At 46.4% G+C, this 27,981-nt stretch overlaps 1 long non-coding RNA gene across 1 annotated transcript; it reads left to right on the top strand.

The window, feature by feature from the left end:
- The first annotated feature begins 77 nt into the window (after positions 1-77).
- LOC133060523 (uncharacterized) lies at positions 78-27,981 on the top strand. Its single transcript, XR_009693775.1, has 4 exons — positions 78-206; positions 2,227-2,309; positions 20,901-21,018; positions 26,349-27,981. It is a non-coding gene; the product is annotated as an uncharacterized LOC133060523 (long non-coding RNA).

Below are 27,981 nucleotides of genomic sequence, written 5' to 3'. Positions count from 1 at the left end.
ATTACTAGGCGCATGCGCGTGTCCGCGAGCTACTCCTAGGGCGGGCGCTGCTCATGCGCCGGAAGTTGCGCTGGGAAGCCAGCGCGGTCGGTTCCGCCCGACTCTAACATGGCGGCGCCCTCTCTCTGTTCAGAAGTGCAGTCCCGCCTTCTCGCGGCCGTGACGCCCCTCACGCTGCGGTGGGGTCCGGGACATGGCGGGTGAGGGTGAGCAAGCATCGGGGCCGGGGGTGGGGTGGAGGTTGTCCCAGGAATCGGGCGGAGGCGGCGGAGGATGGGGCGCGGCGGGACGCCGGGGACGGTTGTGTGGGGGAACGGAGGGAAGTGGACTGGGACCGGAACCGGGACCGAGGGGACCCGGGACTGAGGGGCCCCGCACAACGTGAGGGTGCAGGGCGCTGCCCGGCGAGCTGCCCAGCTGGTAGCAGCTCCGCCCCCGCCGCGCGGCTGTCACCGCCCCTCGAGCCGGCGCGCCGCCGGGTAGGTCTTCTGAGGCCGCGGGCTGCCGGGCTGCCGGGCTGCCGGCGCCGCGCCCTTTGGCCGGCGGGGTCGAGGACACGTGCCTGCGAGGGCCTGGAGGAGCTGGTCGTGGTGGAGACCGATGCTGCCCGTATGGGATCATTTCATTCCTTCGTTCGCTCGGCAGACGGTGGTTCAGCTCCTCGTGGATTCTGAGGATGGAACGAGTGACCCAGACCGGCGTCGTGGTTACAAAGTTCGGCTGTGGAACCAAGCAGCCGGGTTTGAATCCTGTCTCGGTGCTTGCCAACTGTGTCCTTAGGCACGTTGGTTCCTCGCCTCCTGCCTCAGTTTCCTCATTCTTAAAGAGAGTTGAGAATGAAATCTGCCTCCTAAACCGATTATAAAGGTTCAGTGAGATAACAGGGGTAAAGTTCTGAGAAGGCTTGCTGGCACAAAGTAAATGCTGTGTGTGCTTGTTGCTGTTATTTTTTGTATCATCATCACCCAGAACTCAGAAACTCACGTGGGAGACATACAGAAACGTAGGCAATTCTGATCTGATGGAAGAAAAGCAGAAAAGTTCTTGCTCTGGAAACACTGAGTAGAGGTTTAGGTGAATCCAGGAAGGCTTCTGTTCCCCAGGAAACAGAACTGAAGGATGCTTGGGAAGTGCAGGCAGAAAAGGGGAAGAGTATTCTTAGTTGAAGATGGAATGTGTGAGAAAGCTGCCTGGGGACAGAGATGAAAGAGACTAGTATATGGTCTGGTCCTCAGGGGTCTTGTTTTGGGGAAGGGAAGCAGGCATGGGGCATGAGGTATCCTTAGTTCCCCAACCACGGATCCTGTAGTGGAATCTCCCCTAGGAGGCTTTTAAACCTGGCTGTGGACTTGCAGTTTTGGGTTAGTGAGGACACATTTAAGAATCAGATTTGTGGATTAGAAAGATCACTCTAGTGAAGACTAAAGGGAATGGCCCTGGAGACCCGTTAAGAGGCTGCTAGAACTGTGGCAGTGAGAGATGACCATGGCCTTGAGTTAGACTAGAGGCAGAACGTGGGGAGAGATGTGTTGGAGGTAGACTTCACCAAAGTTGGTGATGACTTAGATGGGGGATTTAGTGGCTGGGGGAGATGTCCGGGTTGGCTCCGAGTTTTTGACTGGTGGATGTGATGCTGCTCGCTGGGGTAGGGAACAGAATGGGGAGGGGGTTTAAGGAGGGAAGACAAATTTTGTTTTGAACATGTCTGTAGTAAATGCAGTAAAACATTCAGATGGAGCTGTCCTGTGGTGATCTAGCATCCATCATAGGTCTCTACAGTTGTGGGAAGGGACATGTCACCGGGGTGAGGGTCTGGAGTGAGAAGCACGGGATCTGGGACATCCCAGGGGAATGCTAGTGCTGCAAGACTACTTGGGCACAGCCTCGTTGCTTTTGCTCATCAACCTTGTGCTGTGCCTTTTGGTCAGCAGGCTTTCCTGAGTGTAGGGGGCTTTCCCGAGTGTAGGGGGCTTTCCTGAGTGTAGGGGGCTTTCCTGAGTTGTGGGGACTGGGACTAGGTTTATTCATCTTTGTGTCCCAGCTCTCCAGCACAGGGTCTGGCATGCAGCAGCCCAGTGACAATCCAGTGTAATATTTATTGAGCACTGACTTTGTTGTGGCAGGCTCTGCGCTCAGTGCGCTGCATTTGCCTGTGTTGGTGGATACAGAGCAGCTCTTAGAATCCTACAGGTTCTCATCAGATTTTCCACTTGGTTTTTGATTCAGGTAATGATCTGGAGGAGGAGAGCCAAGCTGGAGTTTCCCCCGTCCAGCCGTCCAGAGTAGCCTGGGCTACTTGGAAATCTGAGGTATGTCTGTTAAGACTCAAGGATGAAACAAACCAGGAGGTCAGTTTGTCCGTCCTTCTCTAGGCGCAGCGTGATTCAACTCACCTTTTCAAGAAAACTTTTTCTTTAAAAGTGTACAGTAATGACAAAATCCTAGGTAGTTTGGTTAGGAGAATGTTGATAACGTTGTCATTTTGCTGACAAAGATCTTGCTAGGTTAATCCCTGGGCAGTGTTCACACCTTGTTTTAATTACATACAATCTAAAATGCTCCAAAATACAGTGGTTGAAAGGAAATAGAAATTTATTCCTGTCCCTTAACAGTCTGGAAGTGGGCAGTCCAGAACTGGTCAGGGCAGCTCACTCTGTTCTGTGAAGTCATCCAGAAGCAAGGGTCCATTGATCATGTGGCTCTCCTTGCTCAAACCCAGGCTTCCATCTCGTGGACTGAGCAGGCTGCTCTGGCTCCTGCCACTGTGTATGCACTCCGTATGGCAGAGAGAGAAAGACAGAGTAGGGAGCACATACCCTTTCCTTTTAAGGTTCTAATGTTTAAATATACATATTTTTGTACAGTGTGTCCCCAAACCCCTGCCTCTGGTGTACAACCAAAGGAGGAATCACGACTGTTCCAATGCTGGAGGGAAAGCTGGCTGAGAGAACTTGTTCTGTCCCCAGTGTGACTGGATTGCTGACTCTGACAGTAGGCCCGAGGGAAGTCCACTCACTGGTGAAATGGGGTGGGGTGTGTTCCTCAGGCCTCTGGGCCCCTGAGGCAGGCCCCTCTGGCTTTGAGTTGTTCATGTTGCTTGGGCCCAGCGAGTCCAGGCTTGCTCACACAGCTGGTGTTTTCTATGCTTGATGTGTCTACACTGCACTGGGGGCTCAGGCTGTGGAGATGAGGGAGCTGGATCCCGGGATCAGGGCGCTCTTAGCCACATGGTAATCATAGTATGTGCTTCCCAGGTGGCTTAGTGGTAAAGAATCCACCTGCTATTGCAGGAGATGCAGGAGTGCCCCTGGAGGTCAAGAAGTGACCCTGGAGGAAGAAATGGCAACCCACTCCAGTATTCTTGCCTGGGAAATCCCATGGACAGAGGAGCCTGGCAGATTACAGTCCATAGGGTCAAAAAGAGTCAGATACAGCTGAGCACGTGTGCAATCACAGTACAGTGTCGGAAATGCCAGCAGTCTCTTCAGAAGTTGTGTGGAGCACAGAAGGATGACTGATGTTGGAGGGCTCTGTGAGGTGGTGAAGAGTCACAGTCCATGACGTGCTTTGGATTGCATTAGAAAGGTCCCTGCAGATGGAGGCCGCAAGGACTGTGGGGTCAGGTGTGTACCTCTGCTTCCCTGGTTAGAGGCTCTCTGTCCTGAGGGCCAGTTACTCCACTGCTGTGCCTCAGTTTCCTCATCTGTGGAACAGCGGTAACAGTCTTTACTTCAGAGAACTGTTTTGAGAATTATGGGAAATCAAGCATGTAGTTCACAGGGCCTGCTGTGAACATGTCAGTTTCCTCCTGCTGCAAGGTGCGGGATGGTTTGAAGCCAGAGAGACTGGTTCAGACTGCAGTCAAAGAAGGCCCAAACCACTGGGGAAGCCAGGTTGTGGTCTGTCCGTCTTGAGGCAGGTTGTCCAGGCTGTACTCAGAGGATCAGGGACTGCTCTGTGCACTCCCTGTTTTTCTCAGGAGTTCTGCCAAGCTTTCTAATTAAGGTGGTCCGTCTGGATTTTCAGAGGCTGTCCTCTGAAAGGGCTGGTGAGGGGTTCTTTGGGAAGGAAAGGATTCTCTCTGCCTGGTTAACTGCTTCAAGCTCAAATGCTTCTGGAAAACTTTCTCCTAGTCCTACCCACCCTTCCCACTCCCTCCTCAGCTGACTTTGAGCTCCTCCTCTGTGACTTCCTAGCATCCTTCTAAGGTCTCACGGTACATTCTTACCTCCTGTGATGTTACGGGTTTCCTCACCTGTCTGCCTGTGAGACCACAAGCAGCTCATGTGCAGGGACAGGGCCTTGTTTCTCCAGGTGTTCCCACTGTGTGGATCATTTCCTGGCATGGAGCTGGTGCTCAGTAAACACTAGAATGAATGGATGCTCAGCCAGTGGGGCTAGCGAGACATCCAGTGTGATGAGGGTCTGGCGTGCTGTTGGTGAAGAGAGGACACGTGATGGTTTCCTTGGTATCTGTGTGTAACACGGCATGAGAACGTGGTGAACCATGACCTAAAATAAACTACGAGAGTTTAGGTCAGAGACTGTTTCTATCTGTCTTTTTCCAGTAGAGCAGTTTCTCAGCTTTGACGTGGTTGCCGTTTGGGGCTTGCTGAGTCTTTGTCATGGGGGCCGTCTTGTGCACTTTAGGGTGCTGAGTAGCACCCTTGGCCTCTGCCCACAGGTGCCAGCAGCCCCCGTCTACCTCCAGCTGTGACAAATGGAAACGTCTCCAGAGGAGGCCATGTATCTCCCAGGGCAGAACTGCCCTCAACTAAGAACCTCTGAGGGCTTCCCAGGTGGCTCAGTGGTAAAGAATCCACCTGCCAATGCAGGAGATGTGGGATCAATCCCTGGGTCAGGAAGATCCTCTGGAGAAGGAAATGGCAATACCACTGCAGTGTTCTTGCCTGGAGAATCCCATGGACAGAGGAGCTTGGTGGGCTACAGCCCATGGGGTTGCAAAGAGTCAAACACAATAGAGCAACTTGACAACAAAAAACAGCAGAGAATCTCTGGGGTACAGGCTGCTGGTTAGAAGCATGAACTTCTAAGTCAAAGATACTTGAGCCTAACATATCTGGTCCTTGTACTTACTAGCTGTGAGCCTTTGGATGAAGTACTTGACCTCTCTAAGCCTCCATTTCCTTGGTTGTGTAGTGGGAATAATGATGACCTCACGCTAGCTTTATTGGGTGGAATTATTAATGAGGTAATGCATGTAAAATGCTTTATTTAGTCTTTGAGTCCACAGTTGGTATCTAGTGTTACCATGTGTTAGTTAGGAGAGGATGATCTAACAACAACCTGTGAGGGTCAAGAGAGAAAGCGTGCAGAATTGAGGAAGAAAAATGCCTAGGATAGGAAAGTGAGTGACCCTCTCAGGTCTGACCCCGTTCCCGTCCTAGGTAACTCTTGGCTGCGTCTGTGTGCTCATGCGTGTCTGTATGTGTGTGGAGGGGAGACATTTTAAAGGGTCACGTGCCTTGATTTTGTTGCACATAAACTGAGCCTTCAGTCTGGAATGCCGAAAGGGCAGCCTCTGTGGACAGAGCTTCAGTTGGGACAGTTTGCCACAAAAAAAACCCAGTCTCTGCCATCCTGGAATTCCCCCAAGGATGGTGCCACACGGGTGGCATAGGTTCTCAGACCTGGTGTCTGGCAGGGTAACGGACACCACCAGAGGAAGGGACTCCAACCTCACAGGAAATGAAAACCTCCAAGCACATTTTGTGCACAAAGCATATCATCCTAGAGACCGTAATTTACCATAATCTACTTTCACCAGCCACATTTTTCAATGATTGAAATAATAGAGGTCACAAAGAGGAGGCATTTTAGCAGCGAGTGATTTTGGCGTTTGCTCCAGGTGTCTGGCCCTCTCAGAGGTCCTCATGGGTATCAGTAGCTTAAGAGTCTGAGGGCCGCCTATGGTTGACCTCAATGATGTAGTCACAGATGGTACAGAAAGCCCGGACATGGGCTCTTACATTCACACCCGCTTGTTAGGAGTTGGAGAGGTCAGCCTTGAGCTTCAGAGGAAGGAAGCGGGGGGCAGGGTTAGAGCTGAGAGTTGCTCATTCGACTCTAAAGAGCAGTGTGCAGAGGCTCAGAGGTGGCACTTCCTGCTGGGAGTCTGCCGAAAGCAGCCCTGGTGGGCTCATTGTCACCTCAGAAATGTACTCAGCTTCTGGTCTTAAAAACTCTGGCAGTAGAACCTGTTCCCCCTACCCCACCCACCCCACTTCCTCTACTGACCCGATTCATCTAAGCAGTACCTTTCCTGTCCTGAGTGGAAGGCTCCAGGGCCCAGTGGGAAGTTGTCTCCAGCTCAGGAGCCTGGCTGCTGAAGCATTTCTCATCTCTGTAGTCTCAGGGCTGGGTGGGCCCCTGTCAGAGACTTTCCTGGTTGAGTATAACTCAGTCAGTGGCCCAAGTTAATGCTTCAAGTCACGGCTTAAAATCAGAAATAACACTGGTTAATTCTGTAAGCTGTCTTGCTGAATACTGAGTAGATAGAAAAGAGTATGTAGCGCCTGAAGGGTGAGCATGCAAGGAGCACCCGTACACCCGCCACCGAGTCCACACAGAAGAGTGCTGCCTTTGCCTCTGCAGTGCCCCTCCCTGGTCCCGCCCCACTCCCACCCACGGAATCACGGAGTTCGCTTTTACTGTTTTCATGCTTTTCTTTTTTCTTTACTGTTTTTCTGGTCCCGTGGCTTGTGGGATCTTAGTCCCCTGACCAGAGACTGAATCCAGGCCATGACACTGCAAGTGCTGCGTCTTAACCACTGGATCGCTAGGGAATTCCTGTCTCTTGCTTTTCTTTAGTTTTACCCCATGTGTTTGTGTTGCTAAAGAACGTCACTTTATTTAATTTTACATGTTTTTGAACTCAGTACATCATCTTGTTTTTTTCAAGGTCTAAATTTTTTGCTTAACGTGTTCTTGAGAGTAATCCATGTTGCATATCGTTTTCACTAATCCATGTTCTGTTGTGTGAGAATTTACGTATCCTTTCTATTTTTGACGGACATTTGTTCCCAGTACTTTGCTGAGACAGACAGTGATACTATGACCATTCCTGGGCGCGTGTGTGCAGCCTCTCAGGAGACACCCCAGGGAGGAGGACTGAACCCGAGAGTGTGTGCCCCTGCAGTTTGACTAGAGTTACCCCAGGTCGTTTCCAGAGTGGTGTCCCCAGTTTACAGCTCAAGGGACAGTTCTTCCCACTTCATGTCCTCCAAACAGCGGTGTTGTCAGATTTAAGCTTTGTACTAATCTGTTGGAAGCTCAGTGATAGCTCCTGTGGTTTCGGTTTGCATCTTCATGGTTATCAGTGGGTTGAGCATCGTTTCATGCACTAATGGATTGTTCAGCTTTCAGCCTCTCTGAAACAGCTGCTTAAATCTTTTCCCTCATTGTTTTATTGAATTGTCTTTTTATTATACAAAGACACCCCCCCCCCCCCACCAACCATCCACTTCCAGTTTGTGGCTTGTCTTGTCAGTCTTAATATTTTTTAATGAACAGAAATTCTTAATTTTAATGTCATCTATTAACTTTTTCTTAATGGTTAGCACTTCTTATTTCTTTTTCAGAACTTCCTCCGTACTTCAAGTTTATAAAGGTATTTCCCCATATATTGTCTTCCAAACATTTTATGATTTTTACCTTTTACACTAAAGCTGTTAGTCTGTTCATAATAATTTTTTATATGGTTTGAGATAGGAGCTAATTTTTTTCCTGTTTTTAAATAAGCACATCAGATTAAGCCAGTTCTATGTATTGAAAAATAAATTCCTTTCTTGTGGATCATTAAAGTCACCAGTAACCATTATTGTACATCAAGTGTCCACAAATGTATGGGTCTTTTTCTGGGCTCTTTACCATCTATCTCTGTCTGTGTGCCAATATCCCATCGACTTAAATTCTAAATTCTTTTTTTTCCCCTAATTTTTATTTATTTATTTGGCTGTGCCAGGTGTTAGATGTGGCACGCAGGATCTTTGATCTTCTAGTTGTGGCACATGGGATCTTTACTTGCAGGTTGCAAACTCTTAGTTGCGGCATGTGGGATCTAGTTCCCAGACCAGACGTCAAACCCAGGTCCCCTACACTGGGAGCAGGAGTCTTAAACACTGGGCCAGTCTTAGCCAAAGGGACCAGAGAAGTCCCTTTAAGTTCTTATATAACAATTCTTGGTATCTGGTAAAGCTTTGGCTTTTTGCTATCTTCATTTTAGATTGTGCTTATCAAATTCCGTAAAAATTGTTGGAATCTTTTATTAGAATTACTTTGAATTTTATTAGAATTGAATTTATTACATATCAATTTGGATAGGGGTGATGTTTTTATGATACTGATCTTCTGATTCATGAACGTAGCATATCTCTCAATTTACATAACTTTGCAAATTCTAACTTTTAGTCAGTGTCTTTACACTTTACTCCCAAGCAGTTAGGACCTTAACACACTTTAATTCCTAATACTCCTGCCTTAACTTTTATTCCATAGGTGTGTAGTTTAGTTATTTTTTAATTTTGGAAGACATCATTAGTCCTGTATTTGTTTAGATTCACTTGTTTCTTATTTGTTTGATTTCATTTTCTGGCTGTGCCGGGTCTTCACTGCTGCATGGGCTTTCTCTGGTTAGGGCGAGCAGGGGCTGCTCTTCCTTGTGGCGGCCGGTGGCTTCTCTTGTCGCTGAGTGCAGGCACGAGGCTCACGGGCTTCAGTGGTTGTAGCTCGTGAGCTGAGTATTTGTGGTGCCCTGGCTCAGTTGCTCTGTGGCATGTGGGATCTTCCCAGACCAGGGATTGAACCGATGACTCTTGCATTGGGAGGCGTATTCTTAACCACTGGATCACTAGGGAAGCCCCTAGATACACTTATTTCTTATTGACTACTTTAGTTGGTCCTTACTCCTTCTTGCATTGAATCCTTTCATTTTGGGATTTCTCTTTATCTACCTGAAGTGTATCTTGTACAGTGTGCGACTTTGGGCTGCAGTCCCTGGGGCCTGTCTAGTGGTTACAGATTCTCCCAGGGGGACGGTACCCCTCTCCTTCTGGTGCCGTGACTTGATATAGGCTGTTTTCTGTGCCATCTTCTTTCCACTAAGATGTAACCCTTTGGGATCTTGCCTTATTCTGGAGGGCCCTCCCTAGAGACCTCCCTTTTTGGGGTGAGGGGGAGAACTTGCTCAGTTCTGCAGATGCCCTCGCTGCCCACTCTCAAAGCTCCACTTGCTATCTGAATTCCAGCCTTTGCTTAAGTTTGTTTGACATGTAAATATTCCTTGCTGACTTGCCAGTTCTTTGATGCATTTTAAAAGATGTCATACAGTTTTCCTTCAACATTGGTAGCTATTTGTAGTGAGAGTCAGCCGGGGTACCTGGTATGCTATGTTGTTGTTTAGTCGCTAATTTGTGTCTGACTCTTTTATGACCCCATGGACTGTAGCCCACCAGGCTCCTCTGTCCATGGAATTTCCCAGGCAAGAATACTGGAGTGGATTGCCATTTTCCTTCTCCAGGGGATCTTCTTGACCCAGGGATCAAACCCAGGTCTCCTGCATTGGCAGGTGGATTCTTTACCAACTGAGCTATCAGGGAAGTCCCAGTATGTAGTTCATAGTTGATGTTCATGTCCTATATAGTTCATGTTCCTGTTGGAAATCTTAAGATTTCCACTATAAGGAAAGTTTTAGATGAAAAAAAAAAAAACAAAACAAAACTGCTAGGTAAATATGTCATTTTTATTTTCATTCACATGGCATCTGTTATACTTCAAATGCATGCATTTGTAATCTGCAGTCTTATTAATGAAATCATTTGCTCAACATTTATTAAATCTGAACAGTAGATGGGACCTTCAAAGTCACTAACCCTAATGAAGAAACAAACCCAGAAAAAGTCACATGAAAACCGTGTGCTACATTGAGGTTCAGACACATACATCTACCTCCTAATAATTATTAATAGTATTCAACTTACTTCTTTATTTCAGATTCTTGATCTTAACTAATACCATGGGAGCGACTAATCCTTCCTGTGGAATTGTCATGTTTTATCTTCTTTCTCAATGAAAGCTGATTTGCTCTTCCAAAATCATCGCGTTCTTTGTAGAAAGAAGGTGGCTTTTGCTGTCAAGTGTGACATGCGTCTGCCTTGCCTTCTGGTGAGTGGAAGAAACATTGCAATTTGCAGGGCCTTTTTCTGATATTTTTTCAGGTTGAAGCTTTATCTGTCATGGGTGCCTGGCTTACTGATGAGATTTTATATCCATTTTTATTTTTATTATTTTAAATTTGTTTTTAAAAATTTTTTATTTGGTTCCGCCAAGTCTTAGTTGAGGCACACAGAATGTTTAGTTGTGGCATGCAAATTCTTAGTTGTGGCCTATGCGATCTAGTCCCCTGACCAAGGGTCAGACCTGGACGCCCTGCACTGGGAGTGCAGAGTCTTAGCTGCTGGACCACCAGAGAAGTCCCTGTGTCCATTTTCAGAAGATAGGGCAGGTTGGTGAGCGCTGTGTTCCCCTCTTTCCTCTTTTAGATCAACGTTGCTGGCCTGGGCTTTGTATAATGATGATGACGGCCAGAAGCAGCTTTGTGAGGGGTCACTTTTAGTCTGAGCAACTGTTACTTTCCAATGAGTTACCCCTGGGCATTTCCTCAGGGCAAGTGTCATTTAGAGCCCTGCAGGCCTTGTGAATATTAAGAGGTTTTCAGTCTATTTTAAAATAGATTAAAATATATATATATATATATATATATATATATATATATATAAATCTGTCAGCAGTGGCCTGCTTCAGGGACAGGGGCTTTGGCTGCAGCAGACCTGGGTCACTCAGGGTTACCCACCATAGAGCTGCCGAACAGACAACCCACAGACTGCAGAACAGTTACACCAAAGAAGTTCTCATACTGTTAAGAAAGTTCGCGGACCCACAACAGATTTCCCAACCTAGGGACCTGGCAAACGGACTGAGAACCCCCAGGGAATTTGACTTTGGAGGCCAGTGGAATTTGATTACAGAACTTCCACAGGACTGGGGAAACAGACCCTTGGAGGGTACAAACAAAACCTTGTGCACACCAGGACCCAGGAGAAAGGAGCAGCGACCCCACAAGAGACTGAATCAGACTTGCCTGTGAGTGTCTAGGAGTCTCCTGCAGGAGCGTGGGTCGGCAGGGGCCTGCCATGGGTTCAGAGGCACTGAATACAGCAGTCCTGGCATGTGTCCTTTTGAAGGAGGTCGCCATCACTGCCATTACCCCCGTCACCCCTACCATAGTTTGGCCTCAGGCTAAACTACAGGGAGGGAACACAGCCCCACTAACATCAACAGAAAATTGGATTAACGATTTACTGAGCATGGCCCCACCCATCAGAGCAAGACCCAGATTCTCCCACAGCCAGTCCCTCCCATCAGGAAGCTTCCATAAGCCTCTTATCCTTCTCCATCAGAGGGCAGACAGAATGGAAACCACAATTACAGAAAACTAACCAAACTGATCACTTGGATCACAGTGTCTAACTCCTCAATGAAACTATAAGCCATGCCATGTGGGGACATGCCATGGTGGAGAGTTCTGACAAAATGTGGTCCATTGGAGAAGGGAATGGCAAACCACTTCAGTATTCTTGCCTTGAGAACCCCATGAACAGTACGAAAAGGCAAAAACATACGACACCGAAAGATGAACGCCCCAGGTTGGTAGGTGCCCCATATGCCACTGTAGCCAGATCAAATGTGCCTTTTCATGGGCAGTGGACATACTGGATGTTAGGACTTTGCTTTGTGTCTAAAAAGCAGACAGTCTCTGGAAGTTGATCCGAGCTGTGGAGTTGAAACCCATGTGCAGGGCAAGATCTCCCAGTGGACACTGGCTCTGAAGCTTCTGCACAGGTGATCATATTGTGTCCAGCTTCTTGAGACTGGATTCTTTCACTTAACAATATACATATTAGATAATGTTTATCCTTGTCCTTTGGGGTGATGGCTCATTCCTTTCTTTTGCTAAGCAGTATTTCATTGCATGTGTATGGGAGGAAAAAAATTTTTCCTGTACTATTCTAGGTTCTTAGTTGAGACTTCCCCATTAAAAAAAAAAAAACACAATAAAAACACAACAAAGAAAAAATATATTACCAGGAAAAAACCCAGAAGTTTAATAACATGTCTACCTCCTATTTATTGATGAAAGTGAAAGAGGAGAGTGAAAAAATTGGCTTAAAGCTTAACATTCAGAAAACTAAGATTATGGCATCTGGTCCCATCAATCACCTCATGGGAAATAGATGGGGAGACAGTGGAAGCAGTGTCAGACTTTATTTTTTTGGGCTCCAAAATCACTGCAGATGGTGACTGCAGCCATGAAATTAAAAGACACTTACTCCTTGGAAGGAAAGTTATGACCAACCTAGACACCATATTGAAAAGCAGAGACATCGCTTTGCCAGCAAAGGTCCGTCTGGTCAAGGCTATGGTTTTTCCAGTGGTCATGTATGGATGTGAGAGTTGGACTGTGAAGAAAGCTGAGTGCCGAAAAATTGATGCTTTTGAACTGTTGTGTTGGAGAAGACTCTTGAGAGTCCCTTGGACTGCAAGGAGATCCAACCAGTCCATCCTAAAGGAGATCAGTCCTGGGTGTTCATTGGAAGGACTGATGCTGAAGCTGAAACTTGAATACTTTGGCCACCTCATGCGAAGAGTTGACTCGTTGGAAAAGACCCTGATGCTGGGAGGGATTGGGGGCAGGAGGAGAAGGGGACGACAGAGGATGAGATGGCTGGATGACATCACCGACTCGATGGGCATGAGTTTGAGTAAACTCCGGGAGTTGGTGATGGACAGGGAGGCCTGGCGTGCTGTGATTCATGGGGTCGCAGAGTCGGACATGACTGAGCGGCCGAACTGAACTGAACTGACCCTGGAAAACTGAGTCACTCCCTGAAATGCTCAAAGCCATCACCTTACATCCGCCTGCAATGTGGGAGACCGGGGTGCCATCCCTGGGTTGGCAAGATCCCCTGGAGAAGGGAACGGCTACCCACTCCAGTATTCTGGCCTGGAGAATTCCATGGACTGCATAGTCCATGGGGTTGCAAAGAGTTGGACAAGACTGAGCGACTTTCACTTTCATCACCTTAAATGCCATCTTCAGATGCAGACAAAAGGAAGACCTTGGGGGAGAGGGAAGCCATTATGACAGGTTATCATGCAAAACACAGTAAAGAGGCAAATGATTGTTTGCAGATTTAAGCCTGGACTTTGCCATTGATAAGAGCTACTTGAGATTTAATCATCTATTTCTGGTGCAAAGAGGGACAGCCCTTAAATGCGGAGCTTTCTCCATTGTAAATGTCCTTCACAAAGGGTAATCACTACTCAGTCTTCTCTCTTTTTTTACACTGAAATACTCCTTACGCCAGAGAGTCATATTTTGGGGTGGCGTATTCTAGTCGCCTTTGACATGGATGTACTCCACTTTGTTTGCATGCTTCTATTGAAGGATATCCCGATTTCTTCAAGTTCTTAGTTATTATGAATAGTGCTGCTGTGCATAATTGCATCCTTGTTTGAATTTGGAGATGGATTTTCAAAACAGTTGACTAAATACTGAAAGCATGATTGTTGGATACCAAGGTGAAACTTGCTTAGCTTTGGAAAAAACTGCCCAGCTGTCTTACAAAGTGACTGTGCGTGCATCCCAGCAGTGAGGGGGAGTTCCTGTTATTCCTCACCCTCCAGCAGTGGGTGCTGGCATATGTATGGAGCTTAACAGAGCTCACAGGTGTGGTGTGAATGGTGTGGACCTAACAGAAGTGGAAGATATTAAGAAGAGGTGGCAAGAATACACAGAAGAACTATACAGAAAGATCTTTAGGACCCAGATAACCATGATGGTGTGATTACTCACCTAGAACCAGACATTGTGGAATGCGAAGTCAAGTGGGCCTTAGGGAGCATCACTATAAACAAAGCTAGTGGAGGTGATGGAATTCCAGTTGAGCTATTTCAAATCCTAAAAGATGATGCTATGAAAGTGCTGCACTCAATATGCCAGCAAATTTGGAAAACTGAGCAGTGGCCACAGGACTGGAAAAGGTCAGTTTTCATTCCAGTCCCAAAGAAAGGCAGTGCCAAAGAATGCTCAAACTACTGCACAATTGCACTCATCTTACACGCTAGCAAAGTAATGGCTCAAAATTCTCCAAGCCAGGCTTCAACAGTATGTGAACTGTGAAGTTCCAGATGGTCAAGCTGGATTTAGAAAAGGCAGAGGAACCAGAGATCAAATGGCCAACATCCACTGGATCATCAAAAAAGCAAAAGAGTTCCAGAAAAACATCTATTTCTGCTTTATTGACTATGCCAAAGCCTTTGACTGTGTGGATCAGACTAAACTGTGGAAAATTCTTCAAGAGATGGAAACACCAGGCCACCTGACCTGGGCTTCCAGACAACTGGAGGGGGAGACGATGCTGATGGAAGCCGGGTCTCCTCAGGACGCACTGGGGCTTCACCTTTGGGACCCTGTGGCGTCCTTTCACACTGACAGGAGCCCCATCTCCTCAGGACCTGCCGGGAGCTGGAGGTGCTGAAGGAAAAGGTGAGGAAAAGTTGGAGAAGGGTCTATTCAAGTCCTTTTTCCATTTAAAACCTTGGGCTGTCTGCAAGGGCTTGCAGCCCCGCTGGCCCAAGCCAGGCCCGCCACGCGGTTCTCCTGGTGGCATTGGCCTTGGCGAGTCCAGCCTGTCATGGTGTGCGTGCGGAGGGAATTCATGCTCCGCACATTGCTTGTGGTGGGGCATGGGCACGCTTCCTCCCTGGTGCTGGCGGGAAAGGGACAGACGCCTGGCCAGCGAGTGCATGGACTCTCCAGCTACACGTGGACGTGGTCCGGGTGCGGCGGGGCTTGCTCGGCCCTGGCTGCGGTTCCCCCGGGCCCTGTAGTGAGGCCCACGCCTTTCCCAGGAGCGCCCCTTGCGTGGGTCTGGGGCCGAGGGCGCCTGGTGCCCCTGTGCGCCTCCTCCCAGCTCCTGCCGTGTGTCCCAGGCGAGCTGGCGGGGGTCTTGGGAGCCAGCGTACGGTGGATGCGCGTGCCCCTTTTGTGGGTTCCTGCTCCCGCTAGGGTCCGTGTGAACCGCAGTGAGGGGGCTGGAGCTCAGTGACGGTGCGTGCAGGGAAACACGTATTACATCCACCTGCTGGCACAGCCTTGGCACCCCCTAGCCTGGCGGTCCTGGGAAGGGCTCACCCTTGGGATAAGGTTTTGAGGGCATTCCCAAGCCTACCCCCTGGCATAAAGCTCAGTTATGGTTTTCCCAAGCAGCCTAGTGCCCCCAGTGAGGTCTCTGTAAGCAGAACCTGAGAGGGGCCGTTGCTGTGAGAGTGTCGCCTTTGGCCAATGGAGAGTCCAAGGTATTTATCCTTCATGGAGATCTCACCTGTTGGGACCCCGGGAAGCCCCACTCTGGACGGCTGGCTCAGCCCTGCTTCCTTCTCTTTTGCAGTCTTGCCAGCCCTTGGCCTCTTGCTGGAATGGGAAAGGGAAAAGTGAAAGTGGAAGTTGCTCAGTCATGTCTGACTCTTAGGGACCCTGTGCACTTATAGTCCATGGAATTCTCCAGGCCAGAATACTGGAGTGGGTAGCCTATCCCTTCTCCAGGGGAGTCTTCCCAACCCAGGGATTGAACCCAGCTCGCCCGCGTTGCAGGCAGATTCTTTACCAACTGAGCTATCAGGGAAGCCCAGGGAAAGGGAAGGGTTTCAGAATTACCCCTTAGAGGGGAATGGATTAAAAAACCTGGTGGCCACCCAGTGGAACAGAAGGGGGGAGGGCACCTTGCTGTCCTTTCAATGTGGAGTTGTGGCTGTCCTGCTGAGGGGGCCTTTCTATGGAGACCGTGTGCAATGAGTTTGGTATCTTGGAACTGAATAAAAATTCATTTTAAACGTTTAAAAATTTTAAATTATGTTGTTCTTTGGCTTAAAAACAAAACCCCTGGAACCTCTAACTTTTTTGTAAATTGAGGGCTAAAAACTGAAGGTCTATTTTCCTTCCACTGTGGCATTCTATGAAGAAATGTGCGTTTTTTGAGAAAAGAGTGAGAAAAGGGAAGGAAACGGAAAACCCAGTGGTGCCGCAGTAGTTTGGCAAAGGCCCTGGGAGGTCACTTGTAAATGCTGAGCTATTGGGAACCTACAGGCAGTCTCTTCCTGTGGCTGACGGGCACAGAGCTCTGCAGGCTTGTCCTCTGCATGGGTGCCCTTGTTTGTGGAAATTCAGCTCAGAGCCATCTCCTGATGAGTAAGAATTTCCTAGACAAGTTTCCCAGGCAAACCCCACAGGGTCAGGGGCTCCTTCCGGCATTGTATCTGTCTGTCTAACTGAAAACCAGTGAGGACATATTTTTCTTTAAATCTGGCCCATCATTGCAGGCCTTAGAGTAGGCCTGGGTGATATTTCCCCTCTCCCTCAATAGGCTTGGTTTCCAGGAATGAATTATCGTCAGATGTCCATGTTTTTACAGATGAGGAAACAGATCCAGAGAGGGTGGAGGACTGTCCAAGGGAGAATGGGATATCCTTCCAGGAACCCTGGCTCCTGGGTTTTTGATGAACTTTCTACACAGCATGGTCTTGAATCAGCAAGTGTTGACATTGAGGATAAACTATGGGTGAAAAGGTAAACGGCTTTTTTAAAGAATGTGCCTACCAGCTGTGCATCTTACGGAGTATTTTCACTGCATCCCCAACCTTGGGAGAGTGCTGGGCACAGGGCAGATGCCTCATAGTTTTTATTGAATAAGTTCAGTTTCACATAATTATATCCATGGAAGGGTCAGCAACACTATGAGGTCTATTAGAACAGTGGTCTTCACAGTTGGTACTTCACAGATCAGTAAAGAAAACTTTATTATGAGGACTGTAATAGAATTGCTAGGTTTTAAGTTTATCCCACATGGATATTTAAAAAATGAAACAAGTCTCTCCCATCACATCCAAGGCTATTGGAGGTTTGTTGAGGACCCCTCGCAAGGGAGGTTCTACCTATTGGGACACCCCTGCTTTGGCATCTTCCTAAGCCAGCAACCTGGGACAGCTGAGTACACTTGAAATTCCTTCCTTGACTTCAGGTGTTTTTGTGGAAGACAATTTTTTGATGGACAGGGGTGGAGGAAGGCTTTGGGATGATTCAAGTGAATTATATTTCTTGTGCACTTTATTTCTATTATTATTACACCAATTCCACTGCAGATCAGCAGGCATTAGATCCTAGAGGTTGGGGGCCCCTGCTTTAGTTCCCCCTTTCATCCTCTACACAGCTTCAGCCTGCTTCCTCCTTCCGCCTGCAGAACTCTCTGGCTGGGCTTTTCTGAATATGACGACGAGCCTCCTTCCCTCACTTCCTTTCCTGATCCTGAGTCCCTTCTCTTAACTGGGTCTCCCTGCTCTCCATTTAGGCACCTTTGCACGCTCTGCATGTATTCCACCAGCATCTTGAGTATGTTTTTGTATGATAGTTTACTCTCAGTATACCTTCCGTGGCCAGGTGTCTATTTCAATCTTTACCAGTTATGAATGGGCTTGTTTGCTCTAGCGTTCTTGGACAATTGAGTACAGATTCTTTGTCAGACATGCATTTTTTTTTTAGGAAAACGATTGTATTTATTTTTGGCTGTGTTGGGTCTTCGTGTGTGGGCTTTTCCCTAGTTTGGGTGAGCGTGGGCCATAACTAGTGGTGTGCGGGCTTCTCATTGCAGCGGCTCCTCTCGTTGTGGGGCTCACGGGCTTCAGTAGTTGCAGTGTGTCAGCTCGGCGTTGTGGCATCCAGGCTCTAGCGCACAGGCTCCGCAGTTGTGGCACACGGGCTCCATAGCATGTGGGATCTTCCCATGCCAGGGCTCACACCTGCATCTCCAGCACTGGCAGGCGGATTCTTTACGACGGAGCCACCAGAGCATATTTTAGATTCTAGTTTTCCACACATGTATCTGGTGAGAGAGGCCAGGATCAAGAGGACTGGCAGCTGGGAATCCTCAGCTGCAGTTCTGGCTGTGCTATCAAAAGCTCTGGGGCCTTTGGCGAGTGCCTCAACTTCCCTGGGACTGTTTTCTCCCCTCAGAAATGCCCTGCTGTTGGACTGTAGTCCACCAAGCTCCTCTGTCCATGGGGTTTCTGAGGCCAGAATACTGGAGGGGGTGCCATTTCCTTCTCTGCAAGATAGTGTTTTGAAGATACTTTCTCCTGGATTGTGGTTTTCAATCCCTTCCAGGGCTTGAGAGTGGGTTCTTGTCTGACACTTGGAAATGAGTTGTCCGAGGAGCGGAGTGCTATCCAAGCGAGAGGCTTTATTGGGAAGGGCTGCCGGGGCGGAGGGCAGGAGGGTGAGGGAAACGGAGAGAACTGCTCTGCCACGTGCCTCACAGTCTCAGGGTTTATGGTCATTGGGTTAGTTTCTGGTTTGTCTCTTGCCAGTCATTCTGAATTGGGATCCTTCCTGGGGGCACACGCGTCACTCAGCCGAGATGGATTCCAGTGAGGAGGATCCTGGAAAGTTGGTAGGACCTCTGGACTGGAGTCTCCCATCTCCTTTTGACCGCTCCAGAATCTTGGTTGGTGGTAGCTTGTTAGTTCCTGGTTCCTTACCAGGACCTCCTGCTGCAGGATGACTCCTGCAAGTGGTTTCTCTGGAGCCTGGCAATGGTGGGTGGTCAGTGGTTCCCTTAACAGTTTGTCTTTTGGTTTTCTTGAATAAGGTCCTTCACCAAGTAAAGGTATACATTTTTAAAAGTCAGTGTTTTAATTAATTTATATTAAAAATTTGGTAAGTTGGCTTTTTTTGTTGTGTGTTGGAACTCATCACCAAACCACAGGTCATGTAGACCTTTTGTTGTTTTCTAAAATTTTTATAGTTTTTTAATTATGGTGTCAGTTGCAGAGTTTGTGTTTATGTTCATTTCATTCTGTATTTTTTTTAAACATATTTACTTTTTTATTTTTTAAAAATTTATTTGTTTTAATTGAAGGATAATTGCTTTACAGAATTTTGCTGTTTTCTGTCAAACCTCAGTATGAATCAGCCATAGGTACACGTACATCCCCTGCTTTTTGAACCTCCCTCCCATCTCCCTCCCCATCCCACCCCTCTAGGTTGATACAGAGCCCCTGTTTGAGTTTCCTGAGCCATACAGAAAATTTATTTATTTTTAATTGATTGATGATTGCTTTACAGTATTGGTGTGATTTCTGTCATACATCAACACGACGTAACCATAGGTGTACATGTGTCCTCTCCCTCTTGATTCTCCCACCTCTCTGGGTCATCACAGAGCCCCAGTGTCGGCCCTGAATGACCGCAGGAGTGCGACCGCAGATTCCTGCTGGCCGTCTCACTCACCCGTGTTGGTGCACATGTTGCTCTCCATTCACCCCCACCTCTTGTCCCCCAGCCTTGTTCATAAGTCTGTTGCCTCTGTCTGCGTCTCCATTGCTAATCTGCAAACAGATTCGTCAGTACCAGCCTTCTAGATTCCATATATATGCGTTAATGTATGATATTCGTTTTTCTGACTACTGCTTGATAGGCTCTAGGTTCATCCACTTCATTAGAATTGACTCAAATGTGTTCCTTTCTGTGGAGGCATTCCATACAGGCTCTGATTGTTCCTTACCGTGTTTTGAGGAGGGTCATGGAGCTGTTCTGCTCCATTTCAGTTTGGATTTCCAGTCTGAGCCCTCGCCGCAGAGCTGCTTCTGGGGGAGCCCGCTGGGCTGTGTGAGCGCGGGGCTGCCCGCTCTTGTCCGGCGGCCCGCAGGGGGCGCCAAAGCCCCCTCTGACCCGCGGGCGCAGGACGCTCTGCCCTCAGACTGGGCTCGGTGACCAGCTGGCGGGAGCTTTGTCTCAGGGCCGTCAGGGCTCGGGCTTCTGGATAACGGGGCTGCTTCCAGGCTGAGAGGAGCGGGCTTGCCTCAGTGCCCGCCAGCAAGGAGGCGCTGCAGGAGGGAAAAATGAGGACGAAGTAGATGTTTCCTGTGTCCAGCTGAGCGCTGACCGGACGTCCATCTCAGCGGACTCAGGGGGGAAAGCAGTCCATGTGCCAAATGGTGGGGTTTTAGTTAAATTTCTGTTAGATGAGCTAGAGGATGACCAGTGATGTTCTTTAGTGTAGGTGGCCAGTTTTCCTGTCACTGTTTCTTGAGAAGACTGTCCTTTCCTCTTGGCACGTTCCTGGTTTGATTTTCATGAACTGACCACGTACATGAGGGTTCGTTCCTGGGCTCTCTATTCTTTCCTCGAGTCCATGTGTCTGTGTTCGTGCCAGATCCTCACTGTTGTGGTTACTACAGCTCCGTGATGTGGTTTGAAGTCGGAGAGGAAGATGCTACCAGGTGTGTTCTTTTTCTCAGTCTTTTTGGCTTTTCAAGGTCCTTAGTTGTTACAGACTAATATTAGGAATATTTCTATTTCTATGAAAAATGCCATTGGATATTTTTTTTGTGATTGCAGTGCATTTGCTGATGGCTTTGGTTGGAATGGACATTCTAATTACTCATTGTTCCAGTGCTTGAGTGTGGAATAAATGTATTTGTGTTTTCTTTGGTTTATCAGTGCTTTCTAGTTACCTAGTTTCTATCATATGGAAATAGACTACTGGTCTTTTATGTCCTTGGTTAAATTTGTTGCTAGATGTTTTATTCTTTTTGATGCAATTATAAGTGGGATTTTCTTAATTTTTTTCTGATTGTTAGTAGTGTATAGAAACACAACTGATTTTTGTATATTGATTTCAAGTTATTCAACTTTACTGAATGTATTCTAATACCTTTTTATGAAGTTATGTAGAAAATTTTATTTGTAAAATCTGTTTCTCCTGCAGTAGGTCATCCAGAGGACGTAAGACATGGTGGCTACTAATGGACTCTTTCCATGGTGCTTCTTCATGCCATACTCCTGCAAGGACAGTGATTATCACAGCTTCTGTTGAACTTGATCCGGTAAGTCTTGGCCTCTATAAGAAAGTTTCATGCCTGTCTTACCTGATTTTCTTTTGTGTATTGATGTGGTTGTTTTGAAAAATAATTTACTTTCCAGTAATCTAGAATGTAGAGAAAGCTCCTAATAATGGTAAAAAGTACTTCCATTTACCACATCACCTAAAATACTCCATGTGTTTTATCCAAAATGACCGCTTTCTTCTGCAGAACCAGCATGTAACCACCGAAATCAGGAAATCATATGGTTTCCACATTATAATGTAATTCACAGGCCTACTTCCACTTTCAGCAGTGTCCCAGTTGTATGAATATATCTTTTTTCCCATCCTCATCTAGTTTTTGTTTGGAGTGTTACTGAGATTTTTGGTCATTTGGACAACCTTGGTGGACTTAAAGCAGACAGGTGAATATGCGATCATAGTGGCCTTTTCTGTATGGAATTTTTTTCACTAAAAATGTTTGTAATGTTTATTCATGTTGTAACATGTATCAATACTACATTCTTTTTTCCCATTGTAATTAAAAATAAATAACATGGTTATTTAAATCATTGTAAACATACAGTGTTGTAGTATGAACTAATTGACTTGTACAAACCAGTTTAGTAACATGTGTACCTTGTGTGTTCTTTGGAGAAACCATTCAGTGTCTAAGGCTTTGCCCTCCTAAAGAAGTGTGCCCAGGTTCAATCCTTGGTCAAGGAACTAGATCCCCCATGCCACAGCTAAGAGTTTGCATGTTGCAGCTAAATATCTGGCTTGACTAAATGAAGGTCAGCTCGGCGCAGCCAAATAAACAAATAAAAACAAAAGGAAAGAAGGGTATGGTCGTTGTGCAGATTTACATCTTAGCCTTTCTTATTGATAAAGAGTTTCTCAAGACTGTCTTCCTTCTATCTGGTATAGAGAGAAACTGCCTTTGAAATGAGATTTCTCTTGTCAGTGTGACTCACAGAAGAGCCATCTTGACCTGGGTTTCAGAGATGATCATGTGTCCTCTAAAAAAATTAATTAGCTCCAAATAATTCTCATGCTTTTAATTCTCATGAAATTAAAAGACACTTACTCCTTGGGAGAAAAGTTATGACCAACCTAGACAGCATATTAAAAAGCAGAGACATTACTTTGCCAAGAAAGGTCTGTCTAGTCAAGGCTATGGTTTTTCCAGTAGTCATGTATGGATGTGAGAGTTGGACTATAAAAATAGCTGAGTGCTGAAGAATCGATGCTTTTGAACTGTGGTGTTGGAGAAGACTCTTGAGAGTCCCTTGGACTGCAAGAAGATCCAACCAGTCCATCCTAAAGAAAATTAGTTCTGAATATTCATTGGAAGGACTGATGTCAAAGCTGAAACTCCAATACTTTGGCCACCTGATGTGAAGAACTGACTCATTTGAAAAGCCCCTGATGCTGGGAAAGACTGAAGGTGAGAGGAGAGGGGATGGCAGAGGATGAGATGGTTGGATGGCATCACCGACTCAATGGACATGAGTTTGAGTAAAGTTTGGGAGTTGGTGATGGACAGGGAGGCCTGACGTGCTGTGATCCATGAGGTCACAAAGAGTTGGACACGACTGAGTGACTGAACTGAACTGATGTATGTTCTGGGACAAACACTAACTCCCCACTCAAAAACTTGAGTTTTGGGGAAAGCTGTCGCTTTGGAGATGAACGGCTTGGTAATGAATCAGTAGGGAAGAGGGAGGATGAGATAGCTGCCCTCCCTACTGGGAATCAGGCGGTCCCAACTGGGACTGGGACTATAACAGAACCAGACTGGGACTATAACACAGCTAAAGGAAGATGGGATCAGAGACATTTTGTCCGATGTGTTCTTGAAGGACTCAGGCAAGCGCGTGCTAAGACTTTAAACTCTGCCAAATTGGCAAACACAGAACAGGAAGAGAAGGAAGCTCCTGGTAAATTCCTAGATAGACTGAAGGAAGCCTATCACAGATTCACTGAGATTGATCCTGAAAATGAAGAGGGGAGAATGATAGATAGATAGATTAAAGGATAGATTTCTCACTCAGTTGGCTCCAGGTATCCACCATAAGCTATTAAAACAGGTGTATGGACCAAAGCAGTCTTTAGATAATCTGTTGCACCTGGCTCGAACAGGGAATATGAGGAAAAGAAAGAAAGGCAGAGAAAGACAAGGGAACAGGCGGAAGCCCTTGTTATGTCTGTCAGAACAGTTCTTAAACAGCCTGAGAAAAATGCCCAGAGGGACCCAGGTGAAAAGGGATGGGCTTGCTATTACTGTGGAAAGGAGGAGCACCTCAAGCAGGATTGCCCTCAGGTGTCTAAGCCGCCCCCAGCTCCATGTTCTGTCTGCAAGGGACCACACTGGAGAAGAGACTGCCCCCAGAGGCATAGGTTTTAGGGACCTAGGTTTCAAGAAAACCAGGACTGAAGGTGCCCAGGGGTCCCCATACAAGCTCCCATCCTAATCACACGTGAGGAACCCCAGTTACTAATAACTGTGGGGGCCAATCCGTCGATTTCCTTTTACACACTGGGGCAACTTACTCTGTGCTTATTGAAGCCCCTGGTCCACTTTCTTTCTGATCTGCTTCCATAGTGGGACTGTCAGGATGAGCCAAACGTTATTATTTCACTTGTCCTCTAAGCTGCAACTGGGACTCTGTGCTATTTTCACACAAGTTTCTGATCGTGCCAGAGTCTCCCTCACCCCTTTTGGGGAGGGATATACTGAGCAAGGTCCATGCCTCTGTTTTCATGAATATGGAGCCGTCCCTTTCTCTCCCATTAATTGAACAAAATGTAAATCCTAGAATGTGCGCTGATGGAAAATCTGTGGGTGGAGCACAGAATGCTATTGTAGTTGTCAAGTTCAAAGACCTGCACTTATTTCCACATCAAAAGCAGTATCCACTGAAACCTGAGGTTAAGGAAGGTTAAAACCCATCATCAAGAATTCAAAGGAGCAGGGACTATTAATTCCCTGTAACAGTTCATGCAACACTCATATTTTGGGTATAAAGAAGTCAAATGATAAATGGAGACTAGTTCAAGATTTACAAATAATAAATGAGGCTGCAGTTCCTTTATACCCCATGGTGCCTAACTCTTATACTCTATTGTCTGAAATCCCTAAACGAGCCAAATATTTTTCAATATGCTTTCTAGAATTAAACCTATACTAAATCATCCCCTACCTGTGACTTTAAGACAATTGAGAGGATTTTTGGGAATCACAGGCTACTGCTGCATTTGGATTCTGGGTTATGGGGAGTTTACCCGGCCTTTATATAAACTTATAACTGAAACTCAACAAGCCCAAACCGACAAACTGGTGTGGTCTCCAGATACTCACACGGCTTTTAAGGCTCTTCACACTGCTCTCCTGCAAGCTTCTGCTTTGAGCTCGCCCACAGGGTCAGACTTTAATTTGTTTGACACTGAAAGAAAAGGTATTGTCTTGGGTGTTTTGACGCAACCCTGAGGGCCTCACCAGCAGCCTGTAGGAGTGGAATCTTAAACTGTGAAGTTAATATTTGGATGACAGACAGTTGGCTTCTTAAATATCAGTCACTGTTGTTAGAAGGACCAATAGCTAAGCTTAAAGTTTGTGGGAACTTAAATCCTGCCACTTTCCTTCCTGAGAAGGAAAATGAGACACCTAACCACTATTGGGAATTTCTAACTTTAAACTATGCAGCTTGGGAAGACTCCATTTGACAACCTGACATGAAAATGTTTATGGATGGCAGTTTTTTGTTTGGGATGGGAAGCAGGTTATGCCATGGTGACAGCTAAACAGGTTTTAGAAGCAAAATCTCTCCCCCAGGGAACAAGTGCTCAGTTAGCAGAGCTTGTGGCTCTGACTGGAGCTCAAGAGTTAAGCAAAGGGCACCAAATAAATATCTACATTGATTCTAAGTATGCTTATTTGACTTTACATGCTCATGGTGCAATATGGAAAGAAAGACAGTTTAAAATGGCAACAGGAGAACCTATTAAGCATTTCAGAGAGATCGAGAGACTTCTAATTGCTACATATTGTCCTGAAGAAGTAGCTGTTATGCCAAGGGCACAGCAGGGATGGGCGTAAAGTAGCCAAGGATAGTCAGCTGGCTGACCGGGAAGCCAGAAGAGTGGCACTTTACGAAACCCCTTCACTGCAGACGCCTTTGATCTGGACAGGTCCTATGAAACAGGAAAAAACCACAATATACTGCAGAAGAATTAGAAAGATACGAGAAAAGAGGAGCAAAGATTACTGATAAAGGATGGTTACAGTCCGAGGATGGATGATTAATAATTCCTGTAAATGTTCAATGGAAAATTCTTAAGGGTTTACACCAGAGTTTTCATTTAGGTGTTGAAAGTACTTACCAGATGGCTTCTCGTTTGTTTGAAGGTAAAAATATAATGAAAACTTTAAAGAGCATTATCAAAGGATGTGAGGGTTGTCAGAAAAATTACCGAAAGACAGAAAAGCTAGCAAAATCTGGGTTACAACAAAGTGGAAAATATCCTGGAGAGGACTGGGAAATTGATTTTACTCATATGCCAAAAGCAAATGGACATTCTTGGTTACAAGTTTGGGTGGATACTTTTACTGGATGGATTGAGGCTTTTCCCTGTCGTAGTGAACAGGCTAAGGAGGTTATAAGGATTTTAATCCATGAAATTATCCCCAGGTTTGGGCTGCCACGGAGCCTTCAGAGTGACAATGGCTCCGCCTTTAAAGCTTCTGTAACTCAGGGGTTGTCAAAAGCTCTAGGAATAGAATGTCACTTCCCTGTTCCTGGAGATCCCAATCCTTAGGAAAGGTTGTAAAAGCTAATGACATTATTAAGAGACCTCTGCACAAATTAACTTAAGAGACGCAGGGCAATGCTTAAAAGTTCTACCCATAGCTTTAATGAGGGCTCGAACTGCCCCCCAAAAGGAGGGACTGTCCCCCTTTGAATGTATTTATGGAAGTCCCTTCTTATTCAGAGACATTGTTTTAGACCCTGTAGCCTTAGAATTAACTAATTATTTAATTCAGCTCTCAGCTTTTCAACGGGCGTTAAAGGAACTCCGGGAGGTGACTTCTGACCCAGCCTCTGAGTCAAGCAAGCCTCTCTTTGAGCCAGGAACCAAGATCTTGATAAAAACATTGGGGTCTGGGGACCCATCCCTTGAGCCCCTCTGGGAAGGCCCTTACCAGGTTATTCTTTCTCCTCCCACAGCAGTCAAAGGGCCAGGAATTGATTTGTGGGTACATCACACTTGAGTTAAGAGGTGGCACCCTGACCAGAACTAAGTGATGTCATTTTATGTCTTTACTACCTATGCTCTGACTTTACTTTTCAGATGGGCCTGATAATCTATGTGAGCCTACTTCTGCTGACTCCAAAAGTCCTGAGTCTGCTGTTTGATCCTCAAGACAATACCTTCCTGTCCTGGGCTCACTCCTATGCCACATTCCACAATTGGTCTAACTGCTGGGTCTGTGGAGCACTCCCCTCTTCATCAGTGGAAGGCTTCCCATGGTGGACATCTCCACTTCAAGGAAAAGACTTTCTCCAAGTCTGCAAATACCTTCAACAACAGCAACCATATGTGATGCCTCTTCTTAATCTGATGACATCTAATAATCCTAATATGGACTGGTGCAACACTTTGTACCTTAACTGTGGACATAATGTGACTTTTAACTTTGCTGATTGTTCTGTTCTTGCTGTTTGCTCCCTGCATCTGTAACTGTGAAGCTGGATTTGTTTCTAGCTGCATGAAGGCTTTTAAGTTACAAATGGTTGCTCAAACTCCTGCCACTCCTCCAACTACTACTTGGGGCCCCTGGATCAGAGACCCTCAATATGAGGGTTAGGAGAATATGTTGCCTCACCAATTTAGAGATGATGCCCCTTTCCTTAGGCAACATAATTCTCCTAAAAGAAAAGGGGGGAATGAGAGGGTAACAGGTAGGAAGGCCTAGGGGTCTCCAAATGGAGGAAATAAACTACAAGTGTCAGATTTTTGGCTTCCCTGATAGCTCAGTTAGTGAAGAATCCCCCTGCAATGCGGGAGACCCCGGTTCAATTCCTGGGTTGGGAAGATCCCCTGGAGAAGGGAAAGGATACCCACTCCAGTATTCTGGCTTGGAGAATTCCATGGACTGTATAGTCCATGGGGTCACAAAGAATCGGACACGACTGAGCAACTTTAAATGTAAATGTAAAATGCAAATTTAAAAAGAGGTTTCTTTAAAATTCTGTGTTGCCATGATGGCCCCTGGTTCCGCCTGAACTTAACTTTTCTCAAACCTTGAGCTAACCAATGCATTTTTCTTATGGAAATGTTTTTCTTAAGCTATGTTAATGAACTATGTATTTACCCTAGATTCTGTCTTTCTTCAAGTCAGTTCCGCCTAAGACTCAGAACTGACTTGACAAACCAGTGTGTTTTACGCATGCAAATGTTCTCTTAAGCTATGTCAATGAGACTATGTTTTTGCTTGGAAGCCTGTCTTTCTTCAGGATTCATGTTGATCGTTTATGGCCAGGACAGCTCACCTTGGGCCAGTGTTATATGTGAGTGAGAGGCCTGGTGCCAGCCTCTGCGTTTTGAGACATTGCCTTCCTCTAATCAGCAGCCTGCTAGTAGCTGTGTATCACCTGGCTAAAGACTAGCAGGGGGCACTCTTTCTGCCCCTTTCTGATGTCTGTGTCAGAAGCTTTCTCTATCTCTTTTGTACTTTAATAAAACTGTATTACACAAAAACTGTGAGCGATCAAGCCTCGTCACTGGCCCAGGATTGAATTCCTGTCTGGAGGCCAAGAATCCCGGCATTGTTCACAGCTCAGCAACAACCTTTCATCTACCATTGGGCTATTGTGAATAATGTTGCTAGGAATAGTTGTGTACCAGTTGTTGTTTGAACAGCTGTTTTCAGTTATTGACATGTGTATCCAAGAGCAGAGAAATAAACAATTGGTGAAATAAA

Source organism: Dama dama, chromosome 8 (genome assembly GCF_033118175.1).
Source record: "Dama dama isolate Ldn47 chromosome 8, ASM3311817v1, whole genome shotgun sequence".
NCBI lineage: Eukaryota > Metazoa > Chordata > Mammalia > Artiodactyla > Cervidae > Dama > Dama dama.
This window is presented reverse-complemented; position numbering and strand designations above follow the sequence as displayed.